Source organism: Triturus cristatus, chromosome 1_1 (genome assembly GCF_964204655.1).
Source record: "Triturus cristatus chromosome 1_1, aTriCri1.1, whole genome shotgun sequence".
Classification (NCBI taxonomy): domain Eukaryota; kingdom Metazoa; phylum Chordata; class Amphibia; order Caudata; family Salamandridae; genus Triturus; species Triturus cristatus.
In genome coordinates, this window is record NC_140579.1 from 1051062614 (window position 1) to 1051083167 (window position 20554).

A 20554-nucleotide genomic window follows, 5' to 3' on the forward strand; every position below is an offset into this window, starting at 1 on the left:
AAGGGTTGTGGTTAGTGCAGACCTCCCAGTAGAATGTTTGTTGGGCAATGACCTAGAGAGTTCTCTATGGTCAGAAGTGGAGTACAGGACTCATGCAGAGATGTTAGGTATATCATCACATGTCCTTGCTGTGACCAGGTCACAGGCCAAAAAGTGCCTCACTGAACCTCAGGTCTTGGATCCTGGAACAATGGACCAAGCACCTACCAAGAAGAAGAACAGGAGGGTCAAGGCTGTGCCTTCCCCCCTGCCTCAGAGTGATGATCAGCCTTCCCAGGAAGCTGATCTAGAGGACCCTGAAGGAACTGTCCCTGAAGAGCTTGAACCTGATCAGGTTGAGTTTCTGGGGACAGGGGGACCTTCAAGGGCTGACTTGAGGCAGGCTCAGTTATCCTGTCCCTCTCTTGAACCCCTCAGACAGCTGGCTGCTGCTGAGGCTGCTGGGAATGCTCAAGGTACCCATAAAGTGTATTGGGATGAAGGGCTCCTTTATTCAGAGGCTAGAGACCCCAAGCCTGGTGCTACCAGGAGGTTGGTTATACCTCTGCAATTTAGGGGCTTCCTTCTTACCTTGGCCCATGATATTCCTTTAGCAGGACACTTAGGCCAGAATAAGACTTGGGACAGGCTTGTCCCTCACTTTCACTGGCCTCACATGAATGAAGATACCAAGGAGTTTTGTCGCTCCTGTGTGACCTGCCAAGCCAGTGGCAAATCAGGTGGCACAACAAAGGCCCCCCTAATACCACTACCTGTGGTGGGGGTCCCCTTTGAAAGAGTGGGAATAGACATAGTGGGTCCCATGGATCCTCCCACTGCATCTGGGCACAGATTTATACTGGTGGTAGTGGATCATGCCACCAGGTATCCAGAGGCAATTCCCCTTAGGACCACTACAGCACCTGTTGTGGCCAGGACCCTGCAAGGAGTATTCTCCAGAGTGGGGTTTCCTAAGGAGGTAGTTTCTGACAGAGGTACCAACTTCATATCAGGATACTTGACAGCTATGTGGAAGGAATGTAGTGTCAACTACAAGTTCACCACCCCTTATCACCCACAATGCAATGGGCTTGTTGAGAGATTCAACAAGACCCTAAAGGGTATGATCAAAGGATTACCTGAAAAGCTCAGGCGAAGATGGGACATCCTTCTACCCTGCCTTCTGTTTGCTTACAGAGAGGTCCCACAAAAAGGAGTTGGCTACAGCCCCTTTGAATTGTTGTTTGGGCACCCTGTAAGAGGCCCACTGTGTTTGGTGAAGGAAGGATGGGAGTTACCTCTCAAAAAGCCTAAGCAAGACATAGTGGACTATGTACTTGGTCTCCGCTCCAGGATGGCTGAGTATATGGAGAAGGCATCCAAAAACCTTGAGGCAAGCCAGGCCTTACAGAAAGCTTGGCATGACCAAAAGGCTGTCTTGGTTGAGTTTCAGCCAGGACAGAAGGTATGGGTGTTGGAGCCAGTGGCCCCAGCAGCACTCCAAGACAAATGGTCTGGACCCCATACAATCCTGGAAAAGAAGGGAGAGGTCACCTACTTGGTAGACCTAGGAACTCCCAGGAGTCCCAACAGGGTACTCCATGTTAACAAGCTTAAAGCATATGTTGACAGGGCAGACATGGGCTTGCTCATGGCTACAGATGAGGGACAGGAGGAAGAGAGTGACCCTCTCCCAGACCTGTTGTCTCAGAACCCTGAAGATGGCTCAGTTGAAGGAGTGACCCTTGGAGGCAACCTCGCTGCCCATCAGCAGACTGAATGTAGACAGGTTCTACAATCATTTTCACATATGTTTTCCTTGATACCTAGTCAAACTGACTGGTGTACCCATGTGGTGGACACTGGTGACAGTCTGCCTGTAAAGAACAAGCTTTACAGACAACCTGACCACGTCAGGGACTGTATAAAGGCTGAGGTACATAAAATGCTGGAATTAGGTGTCATTGAACCCTCAGAGAGCCCCTGGGCTAGCCCAGTGGTTCTGGTCCTCAAACCTCACACCAAAGATGGCAAGAGAGAGATGAGGTTCTGTGTGGACTACAGGGGTCTCAATGCTGTCACCAGGACAGATGCACACCCTATTCCAAGGGCAGATGAGCTCATAGACAAACTAGCTTCTGCTAAGTTTTTGAGCACATTTGACTTAACAGCTGGCTATTGGCAAATCAGATTAGCTGAGGAGTCTAAGGCCAAAACAGCATTCTCAACCCCAGGTGGGCACTACCAGTTTGTGGTGATGCCCTTTGGTCTGAAGAATGCACCTGCCACCTTCCAAAGGCTGGTGAACCAAGTCCTTACTGGGTTGGATGACTTTCGCGCAGCATATCTTGATGACATTACTGTCTTTAGCTCCACCTGGGAGGATCACCTGATCCACCTGAAGAAGGCTCTTGAGGCTCTGCAAAGGGCAGGCCTCACTATCAAGGCTACTAAGTGCCACATAGGGCAGAGTAAGGTTGTGTATTTGGGCCACCTTGTAGGTGGAGGCCAAGTTCAACCACTGGAGAGTAAGATACAATCCATCAAGGACTGGTCTCCTCCAACCACCCAGACTCAAGTCCGAGCTTTCTTGGGCTTGACTGGGTACTACAGGAAGTTTGTTAAGAACTATGGGTCCATTGTGACTCCTCTTAATGATCTGACATCCAAGAAGATGCCCAAAAAGGTTCAGTGGACAGTAAGCTGTCAAAAGGCATTTGATGACCTGAAGGAGGCCATGTGCTCTGCACCTATCCTGAAAAGTCCTGACTACTCCAAAGAGTTTATTGTCCAAACAGATGCTTCTGAGTTGGGTGTGGGAGCTGTGCTGTCACAACTTAATGTAGATGGTCAAGACCAACCCATTGCTTTTATTAGCAGAAGGTTGACCCCCAGAGAGAAGAATTGGTCAGCTATTGAGAGGGAGGCCTTTGCTGTGGTGTTGGCCCTGAAGAAGCTGAGGCCATACTTGTTTGGCACTCACTTCAAGATTCAGACCGACCATAAGCCCCTCTTGTGGCTAAATCAGATGAAGGGTGAAAACCCCAAACTGCTTAGGTGGTCCATTTCCCTACAGGGTATGGACTTTACAGTGGAGCACCGGCCAGGTACTGACCATGGGAATGCAGATGGTCTCTCCAGGTACTTCCACTTAGGACATGAAGACGAGACTGGTCAAGGCTAGTTTAATGTCCCAGCGTTTGGGGGGGGGGGGTTGTGTAGGAGAGTAGGGTCTGCTATCCTATGGTCACCCCAAATTTTTGCTTTTTGCTTCACTGGTTTTTGACATATTGAGGCTGTGGGCCTGCCAATCAGACCCCCAGCCTGCTGTTCTCTCTACTAAATTAAAACTATGCACCCTAGGTGCATAACCAATTGGAAGTGGATCACCCTGTCAGCCCCTGTACCAGTGTACACTAGGTACCCAGGGCATTGGTGTACCCAAGGCCTGCCAGGGGCTGAAGCATGTATTATGCCACCCCAGGCTTGGCCTAACAATCTGACACAACTGGCTGATCACTCAGCTGGGGTAAGTTGGTGTAATCACCTCTTACTTAGGTGTAGTATACCTATACCTAACCTTAAATGGGACACCTGGTAACCTATAAGTCACTCCTATGGCAGGCCTTAACAATCCTGAAGGCAGAGTACTTGGTTCCATGTGAGATGGTGCTCTAGCATGAGCTGAGCCTGTCTGCAGTGGTCAGAACAACTTCCTTCTACTGTTTCCAGATATCGTCATACCATATACTCTTAAGTGCATTATGAACCTCGCGGTTAAATGCTAACTTTGGTTTGGCTTTATCAAAACATGTCGAGTAAGGTGTCATACGAATTGGAATACTAACCCCTCGCCAATTCTGGCGACGGGGTTAGCATTCCACCCTTCTAGAGGGACACGACATGTACAGTACCTGAAACCCGGGTAAAATCAGACATAGCCTCAGCTCCACAAAATGGATGCTGCCACCACAGACACAAGTCTGCCCTCCTGCTGCTGGGAGTCCTTCCAGCTTGGGAGGTGTGGACAAAGGGTTTCCTGCCAGGGGAGGTGCATGCACCACCCCAGACAGGATTTTGTGTATTGGTCAGGTAGGGCTTGAAAGAAACCAGACATGCCTGTGGCTCACAAGGAGCCTCGGTGCATATGCCAGTTCAAACCGGTCCTGGGGCACACCAGTCCCGGGCCTGGGGTGAGCTGGACAAAGGATTGGGGGTGTAACCACCCCCCTTCCTGGTCCCACCCATAGGGAGGGACCTAGCAGGTAGTCCGGCCCCTAGAATCCGCTTAAAGGTAGGAGCTGTGTCCTAAGACTTCAGACATCCTGGAATCAACTTGAAACTAAGAAGAAGACGGGAACTTCGACATTCTGCTGCACATAAGACTGAAGGAAATCTCCCCTGTGGTCAGGGAGTGACCACCTTGCTAACGCAAGCACCATCCAGCAAATCAACGTCTGCTTTGCCGCCGCCTCCCGCCGGAGCCCGAGCCCAGAGACTGACAAGACCTGGACCTCCAGACCTCTCACCGCCCGATGCACAGTCCCTGAAAAGAGGAGACCCGTGGAGGCACCGAGACACGTGGAGCCAGCCATCTTGAAACGACCACGACAAGCTGACAAGTGCAACAACCGAGGCTCCCTCCAAGTTGTGCTTTGGGATCTGAGAAGCCCAACACCCGAGCAGCATCTGCACCAAAGGTGAGCCCTCCAGCATCTCCACGATCTGCGTGGGGCCCTTCTGCATTTTGCCACTCGACGCGCCTAACCGGTTGCTGGCCTGCTGGCTAGTAGCCATCTTGGCGACGAACTTCACAAAATACACTGCTGGTCTGGTTGCTCCAGACTGGCCCTTGCTCCCCTCCAAAGGAGCAGTCCCTCTGACCTTGCTGGTCAGAACCATCAGCTTATTTCATCTCCTACAACAATTGCTTTTGCCAAGGCTTGTTTGCTTCGATCAAGTCGCCGACACCGCCAACAGCGAGAGCCTGCGTGGGACAGCTCGTGAACCGACTCCTGGACGTCGTCGACCTCCCGGAACCACGTGGCTGCAGAGACAAGCTACACCTTTCTTCCTGTTTGCACCCGACATTGCCTGGTACCCACCTGGTGCCACGCCGGTCACTGGCTAGTGACTGTGAACACTGTCCCCTCTGCTTACAGGTCTTCAACATCTCCGATCCACTCTTGGATCCACCGCATCTCTCCCGGACCGACCGCCTGCAGCATCTTTGTCTTCAGGCTCCACGGAACAGATAGAAGAAACCCGATGCACTTCGAGGCCTATGCACCCGCTTCCTGTGGGTGAGGTAAAGCTGGCACTCCTGTGCCCAAGTGTAGTATTACATCTCTAGTGCCTGTGTTCCAAATCTTGAGTTCCTAGTCCATCCGGAAGATCCTCTTTGCAGTAACTTTGTACTTTTTACGCACCCATTGAAACCTATGGGAGCACGCGTGTGACTATTTGCTCTGCACACGCCACCCGTGGACCTCCTGGTCACTAACTGAAGTTAGCTCCTTGTAGGCCCAGCGATTCTAGAGGCCCTAGGCCTTTTCCCTTTTCTGTTTGTGGTACTTATACCACTATTTTAGTATATGGTTCGAGCGGCCACCAGGGCCTATCCATATAAAGTGCAACTTCTGTGTATTCTACTGTAATCTTGTTTGACGATTTGTGCTCCTGTGCTCATAAAGAGACTAGGGGTTACTTTGAGAAATAAATACATATATATTTTGAATATATATCTGTGTGGTGTCCTTTCATTGGTATAAAAGGTGGTTGCATTTGGTAAAACAGCTGGCTTAACACGCTTCACGAGTTTAGACTCAAAGACTGCTTAGCCTACGCTACCACTAGGGCAGCTAGTCCGAAAAGGTTGACTTACAACCACACCATAAGGGTTGCTTGGCATGGTACAAGGTGATCACTTTAACTAGTGAGCATCATATACCAGGCCAACTTCTCACACCCAACCACACACAAACACACACGAGCACACACACAACCACACAAACAACCACACAGACACCCACACACCCACAACCACACCCACAACCACACCCACACAACCAGAACCACACCCAGCAACACCCACAACCACACACAACCACACAAAACCACACACACACAACCACACACACACAACCATACACACACAACCACACACACAACCACACACACAACCACAGACACAACCATACACTCAACCATACACACAACCACAACATACAACCACATACACAACCACACACATCCACACACACAACCACAACCACAACCACACACACACAACCACACACATACACAACCACACACACAACCACACCCACAACCACACACACACAACCACAAAGACAACAACCACACACATACACAACCACACAAAGCCACACACACAACCACACATCCACATACACACCCACAACCACACCCACACCCATAACTGTACCCACAACCACACAACCACACACACAACCACACACACGCAACTACACATACAACCACACACACAACCACACTCACACAATCACACAAACCACCACACACACACAACCACACCCACAATCATACACAACCACACACACAACCACAGCCACATACAAACCACACACACACAACCACACACACACAACCACACACACAACCACACAAACAACCACACATACAACCACACCCACAACCATACCCTCAACCACACCCACACAACCACACCCACACACACACACACACACAACCACACAACCACACCCACACACCCACAACCACACCCACACAACCACACCCACCCACACAACCACACCCAACCACACCCACAGAACCACACACAGAACCATACACAGAACCACACAGAATCACACACACCACACACACAACCACATGCACAACCACACCCAACCACTCCCAATCACACACACAACCACACACACACACAACCACACACAACCACATACAAACACACACAACCACACACAAACACACACAACCACACACACAAAACCACACACAACCACGCACACAACCACACAAACACCCACCCACCCACAACCACACCCACAACCACACCCACACAACCACACCCAACCACACCCACAACCACCCACAACCATACACAAAACCACACACACAAACACACAGACACACACACACCTACAACCTCACCCACACCCACAACCACACACACAACCATACACACAACCCCACAGAACCACACACACAGCCACATACAGAACCCCATGCACAACCACACCCAACCACACAACCACACACATACACAGCTACACAAAACTACACACCCAACCACACACAAACACACACACCAAACACACACACAACCACACAAACAACCACACAGACACCCACCCACCCACAACCACACCCACCACCACACCCACACAACCAGAACCACACCCAACCACACCCACAACCACACACAACCACAAATACACAACCACACACACAACCACACACACAACCACACACACAACCACACACACAACCACAACATACAACCACACACACAACCACACACATCCACACACACAACCACACCCACAACCACACACAACCAGACACACACAACCAGACACATACACAACCACACACACAGAACCACAACCACACCCACAACCACACAGACAATAACCACACACATACACAACCACACAAAGCCACACACACAACCACATATCCACATACACACCCACAACCACACCCACACCCATAACCATAACAACAACCACACAACCACACACACAACCACACACACGCAACCACACACACACAACCACACACACAACCACACTCACACAACCACACAAACCACCCACACACAACCACACCCACAATCACACACAACCACACACACAACCACAACCACATACACAACCACACACACAACCACACACACAACCACACAGAACCACACACAACCACACAAACAACCACACATACAACCACACCCACAACCATACCCTCAACCACACCCACACAATCACACCCACACACACACACACACACAACCACACACCCACAACAACACCAACACAACCACACCCACCCACACAACCACATCCAACCACACCCACAGAACCACACACAGAACCATACACACAACCACACAGAATCACATACAAACACACACAACCACACACAAACACACACAACCACACACACAAAACTACCCACAACCACGCATACAACCACACAAACACCCACCCACCCACAACCACACCCACAACCATACCCACACAACCACACCCACAACCATACACATAACCACACACACAACCACACATACACACACACACACCCACAACCACATCCACACCCACAACCGCACCCACAACCACACAACCACACACACAACCACAACCACACAATCACACACACAACCACACACACAACCACACAAACAACCACACCCACACAACCAGAACCAACCACACCCACAACCACACAGACACAACCACACCCACACACACACAACCACACCCACACAACCACACACACACAACCATACACAAACAACCACACACACACAACCACACACACAACCACACACATAACCACACACACACAACCACACATGCAACCAGAACCACTCACACAACCACACACACAAACAACCACACACACACACAACCACACAAACAACCACACACAACTACACACACACAACCACAACCACTTACAACCACAACCACATACATAACCACATACACACAACTACACACACACACAACCACACATACACAACCACAACACACAACTACACACACAACCATACCCACAACCACACCCCCACACCCACAACCACACCCACACAACCACACCCACCCACCCACACAACCACACACCCACAACCACACCCACACACCCATAACCAGACCCACACAACCACAACCACACAACCACACCCAACCACACACACACAACCACACACACACAACCACACACACACAACCACACACACAACCACACAAACAACCACACATACAACCACACCCACAACCATACCCACACACACACACACACACAACCACACACCCACAACCACACCCACACACCAACAACAACACCCACACAACCACACCCACCCACACAACCACATCCAACCACACCCACAGAACCACACACAGAACCATACACACAACCACACAGAATCACACACAAAACCACACTCACAACCACACGCACAACCACACCCAACCACTCCCAACCACACACCCACAACCACACACACACACAACCACACCCAACCACATACAAACACACACAACCACACACAAACACACACAACCACACACACAAAACCACACACAACCACGCATACAACCACACAAACACCCACCCACCCACAACCACACCCACAACCACACCCAGACAACCACACCCAACCACACCCACAACCATACACATAACCACACACACACAACCACACATACACACACACACCCACAACCACATCCACACCCACAACCGCACCCACAACCACACAACCATACACACAACCACAACCACACAATCACACACACAACCACACACACAACCACACAAACAACCACACCCACACAACCAGAACCAACCACACCCACAACCACACAGACACAACCACACCCACACACACAACCACACCCACACAACCACACACACACAACCATACACAAACAACCACACACATACAACCACACACACAACCACATACACAACCACACACATAACCACACACACACAACCACACACAACCACACATGCAACCAGAACCACTCACACAACCACACACACAAACAACCACACACACACACAACCACACACACAACCACACACAACTACACACACACAACCACAACCACTTATAACCACAACCACACACACAACCACACACACACAACTAAACACACACACAACCACACATACACAACCACAACACACAACCACACACACAACCATACCCACAACCACACCCCCACAACCACACCCACAACCACACCCACACAACCACACCCACCCACACACACAACCACACACCCACAACCACACCCACACACCCATAACCAGACCCACACAACCACACAACCACACCCAACCACACACACACAACCACACACACACAACCACACACACACAACCACACACACAACCACACACACAACCACACACGCACAACCACACTCACAACCACACCCAACCACACACACAACCATACAGACAACCATACACACACAACCACACACACACACAACCACACACACAACCACACAACCACACAAACAACCACACACACAACCACACCCACAACCATATCCTCAACCACACCCATACAACCACACCCACACACGCACACCCAACCACATACCCACAACCACACCCACACACCCACAACCACACCCACACCCACACAACCACACCCACCCACACAACCACACCCAACCACACCCACAGAACCACACACACAACCATATACACAACCACACAGAACCACACACAACCACATACAGAACCACATGCACAACCACACCCAACCACACACAACCACACAACCACACACATACACAGCCACACAAAACCACACACCCAACCACACACAAACACACACAACCACACACACAACCACACAAACAACCACACAGACACCCACACACCCAAAACCACACCCACACAACCAGAACCACACCTAACCACACCCACAACCACACACAACCACACACACAACCACACACACACAACCATACACACACAACCACACCCACAACCACACACACAACCACACACACAACCATACACTCAACCACACACACAACCACAACATACAACCACATACACAACCACACACATCCACACACACAACCACACCCACAACCACACACACACACAACCACACACACACAACCACACACATACACAACCACACACACACAACCACACCCACAACCCCACCCACAACCACAAAGACAACAACCACACACATACACAACCACACAAAGCCACACACACAACCACAGATCCACATACATACCCACAACCACACCCACACCCATAACTGTACCCACAACCACACAACCACACACACAACCACACACACGCAACTACACACACAACCACACACACAACCACACTCACACAACCACACAAACCACCACACACACACAACCACACCCACAATCACACACAACCACACACACAACCACAACCACATACACAACCACTGTTGGACAGGCCACACGAAGGGCTTGCTCCCTCCCCGCACGACAGGGCCCGAGCTCCGGCCCACCAGGCATAACCCACGAAAAGCACCGGTACCCCGTCTCACGACGGATCTTCTGCCCTCGGACCTCTACTCCTCACGGGGCCCAGCCCCACCGGCTCCCCCGGCCGGTTCAAGCCGCCATCTTGGGCCCTGCACCACGAGGCCGCGTGGCCTCGCCCCGACCCTAACCCCGGGCCTGGCCGGCCCCGACATCCCGGCACCACCGTCCACCCGGGAGGTGAGCGGACCACTTGGCAGGTCAATGGGAGAACGAAGTGTCAAGAGCTCTTCCCCCGCCAGGTGCCGATCGCCTCCAGCTCCCCCAGGCGCTAGCTCCACCCCCTGCTGGGTGTCTGGACACCTTCATCCCGGGCCCTCCGACCTCCAAGTGCGAGGGTCCGGACATCAAAGGGCGCCTGCCCTATAACTGGGACAACTCCGGAGCAGGAAGGCAGTTGTATCCTGGAGTCGAGAGACACCGAGAGAACTCAGCCTTGACGGACTACTGGCGCTGCCGTAGCCCGCTCTTGTGAACCATCATCCTGCCTGCTGGCGCTGCCGCGGCCTTCTACAACATCCATCCTCGTCGGGACCTGCTGGCGCTGCCGCGGCCCGTTGTAACGACCACCCTCGTCGGGACCTGCTGGCGCTGCCGCGGCCCGCTGTAACGACCACCCTCGTCGGGACCTGCTGGCGCTGCCGCGGCCCGTTGTAACGACCATCCTCACCGGGACCTGCTGGCGCTGCCGCGGACCGTCCATCGACCATCTTTCCGGGACCTGCTGGCGCTGCCGCGGCCCGTACCAACCAAGCTCGAGGATTGTGAGCTAATCATCATCTCATCCAAACTACCTGACTGGTAGACAGACTGTCCCGCTACCCCTTACCCTGCTTTGAGAGCCTTGAATCGAGGGGACCCCTGAGTCCAGACCTCCTTGTACCAGTCAAGCGTACCCTAAGAAGTGCTTATAAAGAACCCTGAACCTTATCCGTGTGTGGTATTTGTCTGTGGGGGGGAAGTTACTTGTCTGTACGATCGCTGGAGACGGCTCTCCCCGGAGACCTCTCCTCCTGACCCCGGCCGACCCTCCCGGTCCGTCTACCCCTTTCTAACAACCACACACACACAACCACACACACACAACCACACACACAACCACACACAACCACACATACAACCACACCCACAACTATACCCTCAACCACACCCACACAACCACACACACACACACAACCACACAACTACACCCACACACCCACAACCACACCCACACAACCACACCCACCCACACAAATACATCCAACCACACCCACAGAACCACACACACAACCACACGCACAACCACACCCAACCACTCCCAACCACACACCACAACCACACACACACACAACCACACACAACCACATACAAACACACACAACCACACACAAACACACACAACCACACACACAAAACCACACACAACCATGCACACAACCACACAAACACCCACCCACCCACAACCACACCCACAACCACACCCACACAACCACACCCAACCACACCCACAACCACCCACAACCATACACAAAACCACACACACAAACACACATACACACACACCTACAACCACACCCACACCCACAACCGCACCCAAAACCACACAACCACACACACAACCACAACCACACAACCACACACACAACCACACACACAAACACACAAACAACCACACCCACACAACCAGAACCAACCACACCCACAACCACACAGACACAACCACACCCACACACACACACAACCATACACACACAACCACACACACAACCACACAAACCACCACACACGCACAACCACACTCACAAACACACCCAACCACACACACAACCATACAGACAACCATACACACACAACCACACACACACACACACAACCACACACACAACCACACAACCACACAAACAACCACACACACAACCACACCCACAACCATACCCTCAACCACACCCTTACAACCACACCCACACATGCACACCCAACCACATACCCACAACCACACCCACACACCCACAACCACACCCACACCCACACAACCACACCCACCCACACAACCACACCCAACCACACCCACAGAACCACACACACAACCATATACACAACCACACAGAACCACACACAACCACATACAGAACCACATGCACAACCACACCCAACCACACCCAACCACACAACCACACACATACACAGCCACACAAAACCACACACCCAACCACACACACACACACACAACCACACACACAACCACACAAACAACCACACAGACACCCACACACCCAAAACCACACCCACACAACCAGAACCACACCCAACCACACCCACAACCACACACAACCACACACACACAACCACACACACACAACCATACACACACAACCACACCCACAACCACACACACAACCACACACACAACCATACACTCAACCACACACACAACCACAACATACAACCACATACACAACCACACACATCCACACACACAACCACACCCACAACCACACACACACACAACCACACACACAACCACACACATACACAACCACACACACACAACCACACCCACAATCCCACCCACAACCACAAAGACAACAACCACACACATACACAACCACACAAAGCCACACACACAACCACAGATCCACATACATACCCACAACCACACCCACACCCATAACTGTACCCACAACCACACAACCACACACACAACCACACACGCAACTACACACACAACCACACTCACACAACCACACAAACCACCACACACACACAACCACACCCACAATCACACACAACCACACACACAACCACAACCACATACACAACCACACACACACAACCACACACACAACCACACACACAACCACACACAACCACACATACAACCACACCCACAACCATACCCTCACCCACACAACCACATACACACACACAACCACACAACCACACCCACACACCCACAACCACACCCACACAACCACACCCACCCACACAACTACATCCAACCACACCCACAGAACCACACACACAACCACACGCACAACCACACCCAACCACTCCCAACCACACACACACAACCACACACACACAACCACATACAACCACATACAAACACACACAACCACACACAAACACACACAACCACACACACAAAACCACACACAACCATGCACACAACCACACAAACACCCACCCACCCACAACCACACCCACAACCACACCCACACAACCACACCCAACCACACCCACAACCACCCACAACCATACACAAAACCACACACACAAACACACATACACACACACCTACAACCACACCCACACCCACAACCGCACCCACAACCACACAACCACACACACAACCACAACCACACAACCACACACACAACCACACACACAAACACACAAACAACCACACCCACACAACCAGAACCAACCACACCCACAACCACACAGACACAACCACACCCACACACACACACAACCACACACACACAACCACACACAAACAACCACACACCCACAACCACACCCACACCCACACAACCACACCCACCCATACAACCACACCCAACCACACCCACAGAACCACACACACAACCATACACACAACCACACAAAACCACACACACAACCACATACAGAACCACACGCACAACCACACAACCACACCCACAACCACACAACCACACCCACAACCACACACACACAACCACACAACCACACCCACAACCACAACCACACACACACAACCACACACACACAACCACATACACAAGCACACACACAAGCACACAAACAACCACACACAACCACATCCACAACCACACACAACCACACACACAACCACAACCACATACATAACCACACACACACAACCACACACACAACCACATACCCACAACCACACCCACACACCCACAACCACACCCATACACCCACAACTACACCCACACCCACACAACCACACCCACACAACCACACCCAACCACAACCACACACACACAACCACACACACAAGCACACACACAAGCACACAAACAACCACACACACAACCACATCCACAACCACACACAACCACACACACAACCACAACCACATACATAACCACACACACACAACCACACACACACAACCACACACACACAACCACACACAACCACACACAACCACACAAACAACCACACACAACCACACCCACAACCATACCCTCAACCACGCCCACACAACCATACCCACACACGCATACATATACACACACAACCACATACCCACAACCACACCCACACACCCACAGCCACACCCATACACCCACAACCACACCCACACCCACACAACCACACCCACACAACCACACCCAACCACACCCAACCACACCCACAGAACCACACACACAACCATACACACAACCACACACAACCACACACACACAACCACACACCCACAACCATACACACACACAGCCATACCCACACACACACACAACCACACATACAACCATACACACAGCCACACACACAACCACAGCCACACACACAACACACACAACCACAAAGACAACAACCACACACATACACAACCACACAAAGCCACACACACAACCACACATACACATACACACCCACAACCACACCCACACCCATAACTGTACCCACAACCACACAACCACACACACAACCACACACACGCAACTACGCACACAACCACACACACAGCCACACTCACACAACCACACAAACCACCACACACACACAACCACACCCACAATCACACACAACCACACACACAACCACAACCACATACACAACCACACACACACAACCACACACACACAACCACACACACAACCACACACAACCACACAAACAACCACACATACAACCACACCCACAACCATACCCTCAACCACACCCACACAACCACACCCACCCACACACACACACAACCACACAACCACACCCACACACCCACAACCACACCCACACAACCACACCCACCCACACAACCACACCCAACCACACCCACAGAACCACACACAGAACCATACACAGAACCACACAGAATCACACACACCACACACACAACCACATGCACAACCACACCCAACCACTCCCAATCACACACACACAACCACACACATACACAACCACACACAACCACATACAAACACACACAACCACACACAAACACACACAACCACACACACAAAACCACACATAACCACGCACACAACCACAAAAACACCCACCCACCCACAACCACACCCACAACCACACCCACACAACCACACCCAACCACACCCACAACCACCCACAACCATACACAAAACCACACACACAAACACACACACACACACACACCTACAACCTCACCCACACCCACAACTGCACCCACAACCACACAACCACACACACAACCACAACCACACATCCACACACACAACCACACACACAACCACACAAACAACCACACCCACACAACCAGAACCAACCACACCCACAACCACAACCACACAGACACAACCACACCCACACACACACAAAACCACACACACACAACCACACACCCACAACCACACCCACACCCACACAACCACACCGACCCACACAACCACACCTAACCACACCCACAGAACCACACACACAACCATACACACAACTACAAAAAACCACACACACAACCACATACAGAACCACACGCACAACCACACCCAACCACACAATCACACACATACACAGCCACACAAAACCACACACCCAACCACACACAAACACACACAACCACACACACAACCACACAAACAACCACACAGACACCCACCCACCCACAACCACACCCACAACCACACCCACACAACCAGAACCACACCCAACCACACCCACAACCAAACACAACCACACACAACCACACACAACCACACACACACAACCACACACACAACCACAACATACAACCACACACACAACCACACATAACCACACCCACAACCACACACACACACACAACCACACACACACAACCACACATACAGAACCACACCTACAACCACACACACAACCACACAGACAACAACCACACACATACACAACCACACAAAGCCACACACACAACCACACATCCACATACAAACCCACAACCACACCCACACCCATAACCGTACCCACAACCCCACAACCACACACAACCACACACATGCAACCACACACACACAACCACACACACAACCACACAAACCACCACACACACACAATCACACCCACACACACACAACCACACACACAACCACACACAACCACACAAACAACCACACATACAACCACACCCACAACCATACCCTCAACCACACCCACACAACCACACCCACACACACACACACACACACACACACACAACCACACACCCACAACCACACCCACACACCCACAAACACACCCACACAACCACACCCACCCACACAACCACACCCAACCACACCCACAGAACCACACACAGAACCATACACACAACCACACAGAATCACACACACAACCACACACACAATGTGAGACCGGCCTCGTGGTGTGGGCCCTCCCGACCAGCAAAGTACACTACAACCACGCCGAACCTCGTGGACACGGCCTTCCGGCTCCCGTGGACCAACATCCCGAGGGCCGACCAGATCCCCAACACGCATGCCCGGCCGAGGGAGAACGAAACCCCCCCCCCCAAACCAGACCGAGAGGCGCCGACTCTGTCACACCTCTGGACTCTTTCCCGAGGGAGGTTTCGATCGGCCACCAGGCCCCCGGTGAGCGGGCGCCTCTCCTGCTGGGCGTCTGGGGTCCCTCCCGGACACATCTGAATAGATCAAGGGGCTGAGCGACAGGAAACCCCGACACATGGCCCCCCCAGGCACGAGACCTCTCTCCGCGAGGACTCCGGACTTCAAAGAGGAGGGGGAGTATAACAAGGGGTGCTGAAGGGACGAGGGCAGAGAAGACCTGGACTGACGAGAGCCTGCGGACCTGGTCGCGGCTCGATCGCTCACCGAACAGAAGAAACGCTATCCGAACTCTGAAACCAACTGAGCCCTGCTGACGCCGTCGCGGCTCCTCGAATTCTGAACCATCTGAGCCCTGCTGACGCCGTCGCGGCTCCCCGAACGCTGAACCATCTGAGCCCTGCTGACGCCGTCGCGGCTCCTTGAATTCTGAACCATCTGAGCCCTGCTGACGCCGTCGCGGCTCCCCGAACGCTGAACCATCTGAGCCCTGCTGACGACGTCGCGGCTCCCTGAACTACGACCCTCCGGTGCCTGCTGAGTGACTCGCGGCCCGCTCCTCCAAGAGAATTGGCAGAGATTGCCTAGAGAAGCAACATCCCCTCAGCTCGAGGATTGAGAGCTGTGCGCCGGATACCTCGCAGAGACACTGATTGAAAGAGTGTCCCGCTACCCCTTTTCCCATCATCACAAGATCGCTGCCGCTTGTGGCATTAATTCTGCACCTGCCTGCCGGATCATAAAGATCCCTGACAACTACCGATAAAAGCTTATTGCCTTATACGAACTACTGTGTGGTGTCCCTCTATCCGAAGAGAGAGTAAGCGCAGCGCGTGCGATCCTAGGTGCGAGACCCTTCCAGGAAGGGCCTCCCTGCTCTTGCTCGGCCTAATTCTGGGAAAGGTGGGCCTCAGGGTGGTCAGGAACCCATTCCGCAGCCTCCCCGGGGAACGCCTTCCAACATTTGGTGGCAGGCGACGGGATCCGAGCCAACACCTGGAGATCGTGCAGTAGACGGCTTACGCACCACCGAGAAGAATGGAAGGAGAAACTTCCCTAGGTGCCGCAGGCACCAACCCAAGCACGGCATTTCAAAAAGACCAGTTAGAATCGTATACGAACCGAGAACTGAAACAATTTTGTAAAGACTTTGGAATCGCTACCACCGGACTAAGCACGAAAGAGGACTTCCAGGGGGCATTAAAAACCTGGGTCGAGGCAGAAACTCCCCGGTCACAAGCAGAAGGAGAGCACCCCAACGAATCACGAAGCAGCCCGGGGAGGAACGGCGCCCCCGAGAGGGGCCTATCCCCAGAGGAACTAGCGGACCGAGAAAGAAGTCGCAACCACGAACTGGAACTAGCAAAACTAAAAATCGAAGGAGAGATAAAACTGGCTGAGAAAAAACTGGCAGTAGAACAGTTATGCCTACAAGGAGAACTAGAGGAAAAGAAACGACAGAGAGAACACGAAGAAAAGAAACTCCAACTAGAGCACGAACGTAGCCTGAAGGAGATCGAGCTCAAGGCCAAGCGGGCGGAGACCCGACCCTCGGAAACGCAACCCATCTCCTCCACCGTGGAACCGAAGGTCCACATCCCCAAGGATGTGGTGAAAGAATATTATAAAAACGACGATATTCAGCAATGGTTCAAGGCCTACGAAGTCGCCATGACCTCCCACCGAGTCCCGCAGAAAGACTGGGGGGCTGGGCTGTGGGGCCGGTTCCTGAGCGAGGGGAGAGATACCCTGCTGGACCTGCCCTCCACCGTGATCAACTCCTACAGTCACATGAAAGAGGCCCTGCTAGCCAGATATGGGCTCACCCCTGAAAGGTACCGGCAACGGTTTAGAGACTGCAAAAAGATACCCGGTACCACATGGGTGGAGTACGTGAACTTTTACAGCCGGGCCTTGTACGGATGGATCAAGGGCAGCAAGGTCTCCACCTTTGAGGAGCTGTTCGACCTGATCGCATGGGAACACTTGGCTGCTAATTGCTTCGTAGAGCTGCGCCAGCACCTCCTGGACAGCAAACTCACAGACCCTCGGAAACTGGCCATCGAGGCTGACCGGTGGGTGAACACCCGGACCTCCCGGGGCCCCGTGGGAGACTACGGTCGCCACCATCAGGGACCCCCCCGCCAGAGGGGCGGAAGGAACCAAGGCCGGCAAAGGGAGCTCCCGGGGGGACCCCCGCTCAGCCCTTCCAGAGGACAATCTCCGCCCTTTCCAGCTCCGCCTCCGGCCAGCACCGGGCCCCCAGGGAGGCCGGGACCCCGAGGGAGAATCACATGTTTCCGCTGCCAGCAGACCGGACACTATGCCAGTGACCCTCAGTGTCCCCTGTACCAGCGAACCACCACCACAACCCCGCCGGCTCGACAGATGGCCTCTGTAGCCCTGGGGGAAGAGATGGAAGACTCCGAAGAATGGGAACCAGCCGCCATGGCCTTGGTCTCCCTAGGGGACCGGGAGATGGTCCCCGGCACGCCCCTGCCCGCCAACACGAAGAAGTACCGACAGCAGGTGACAGTC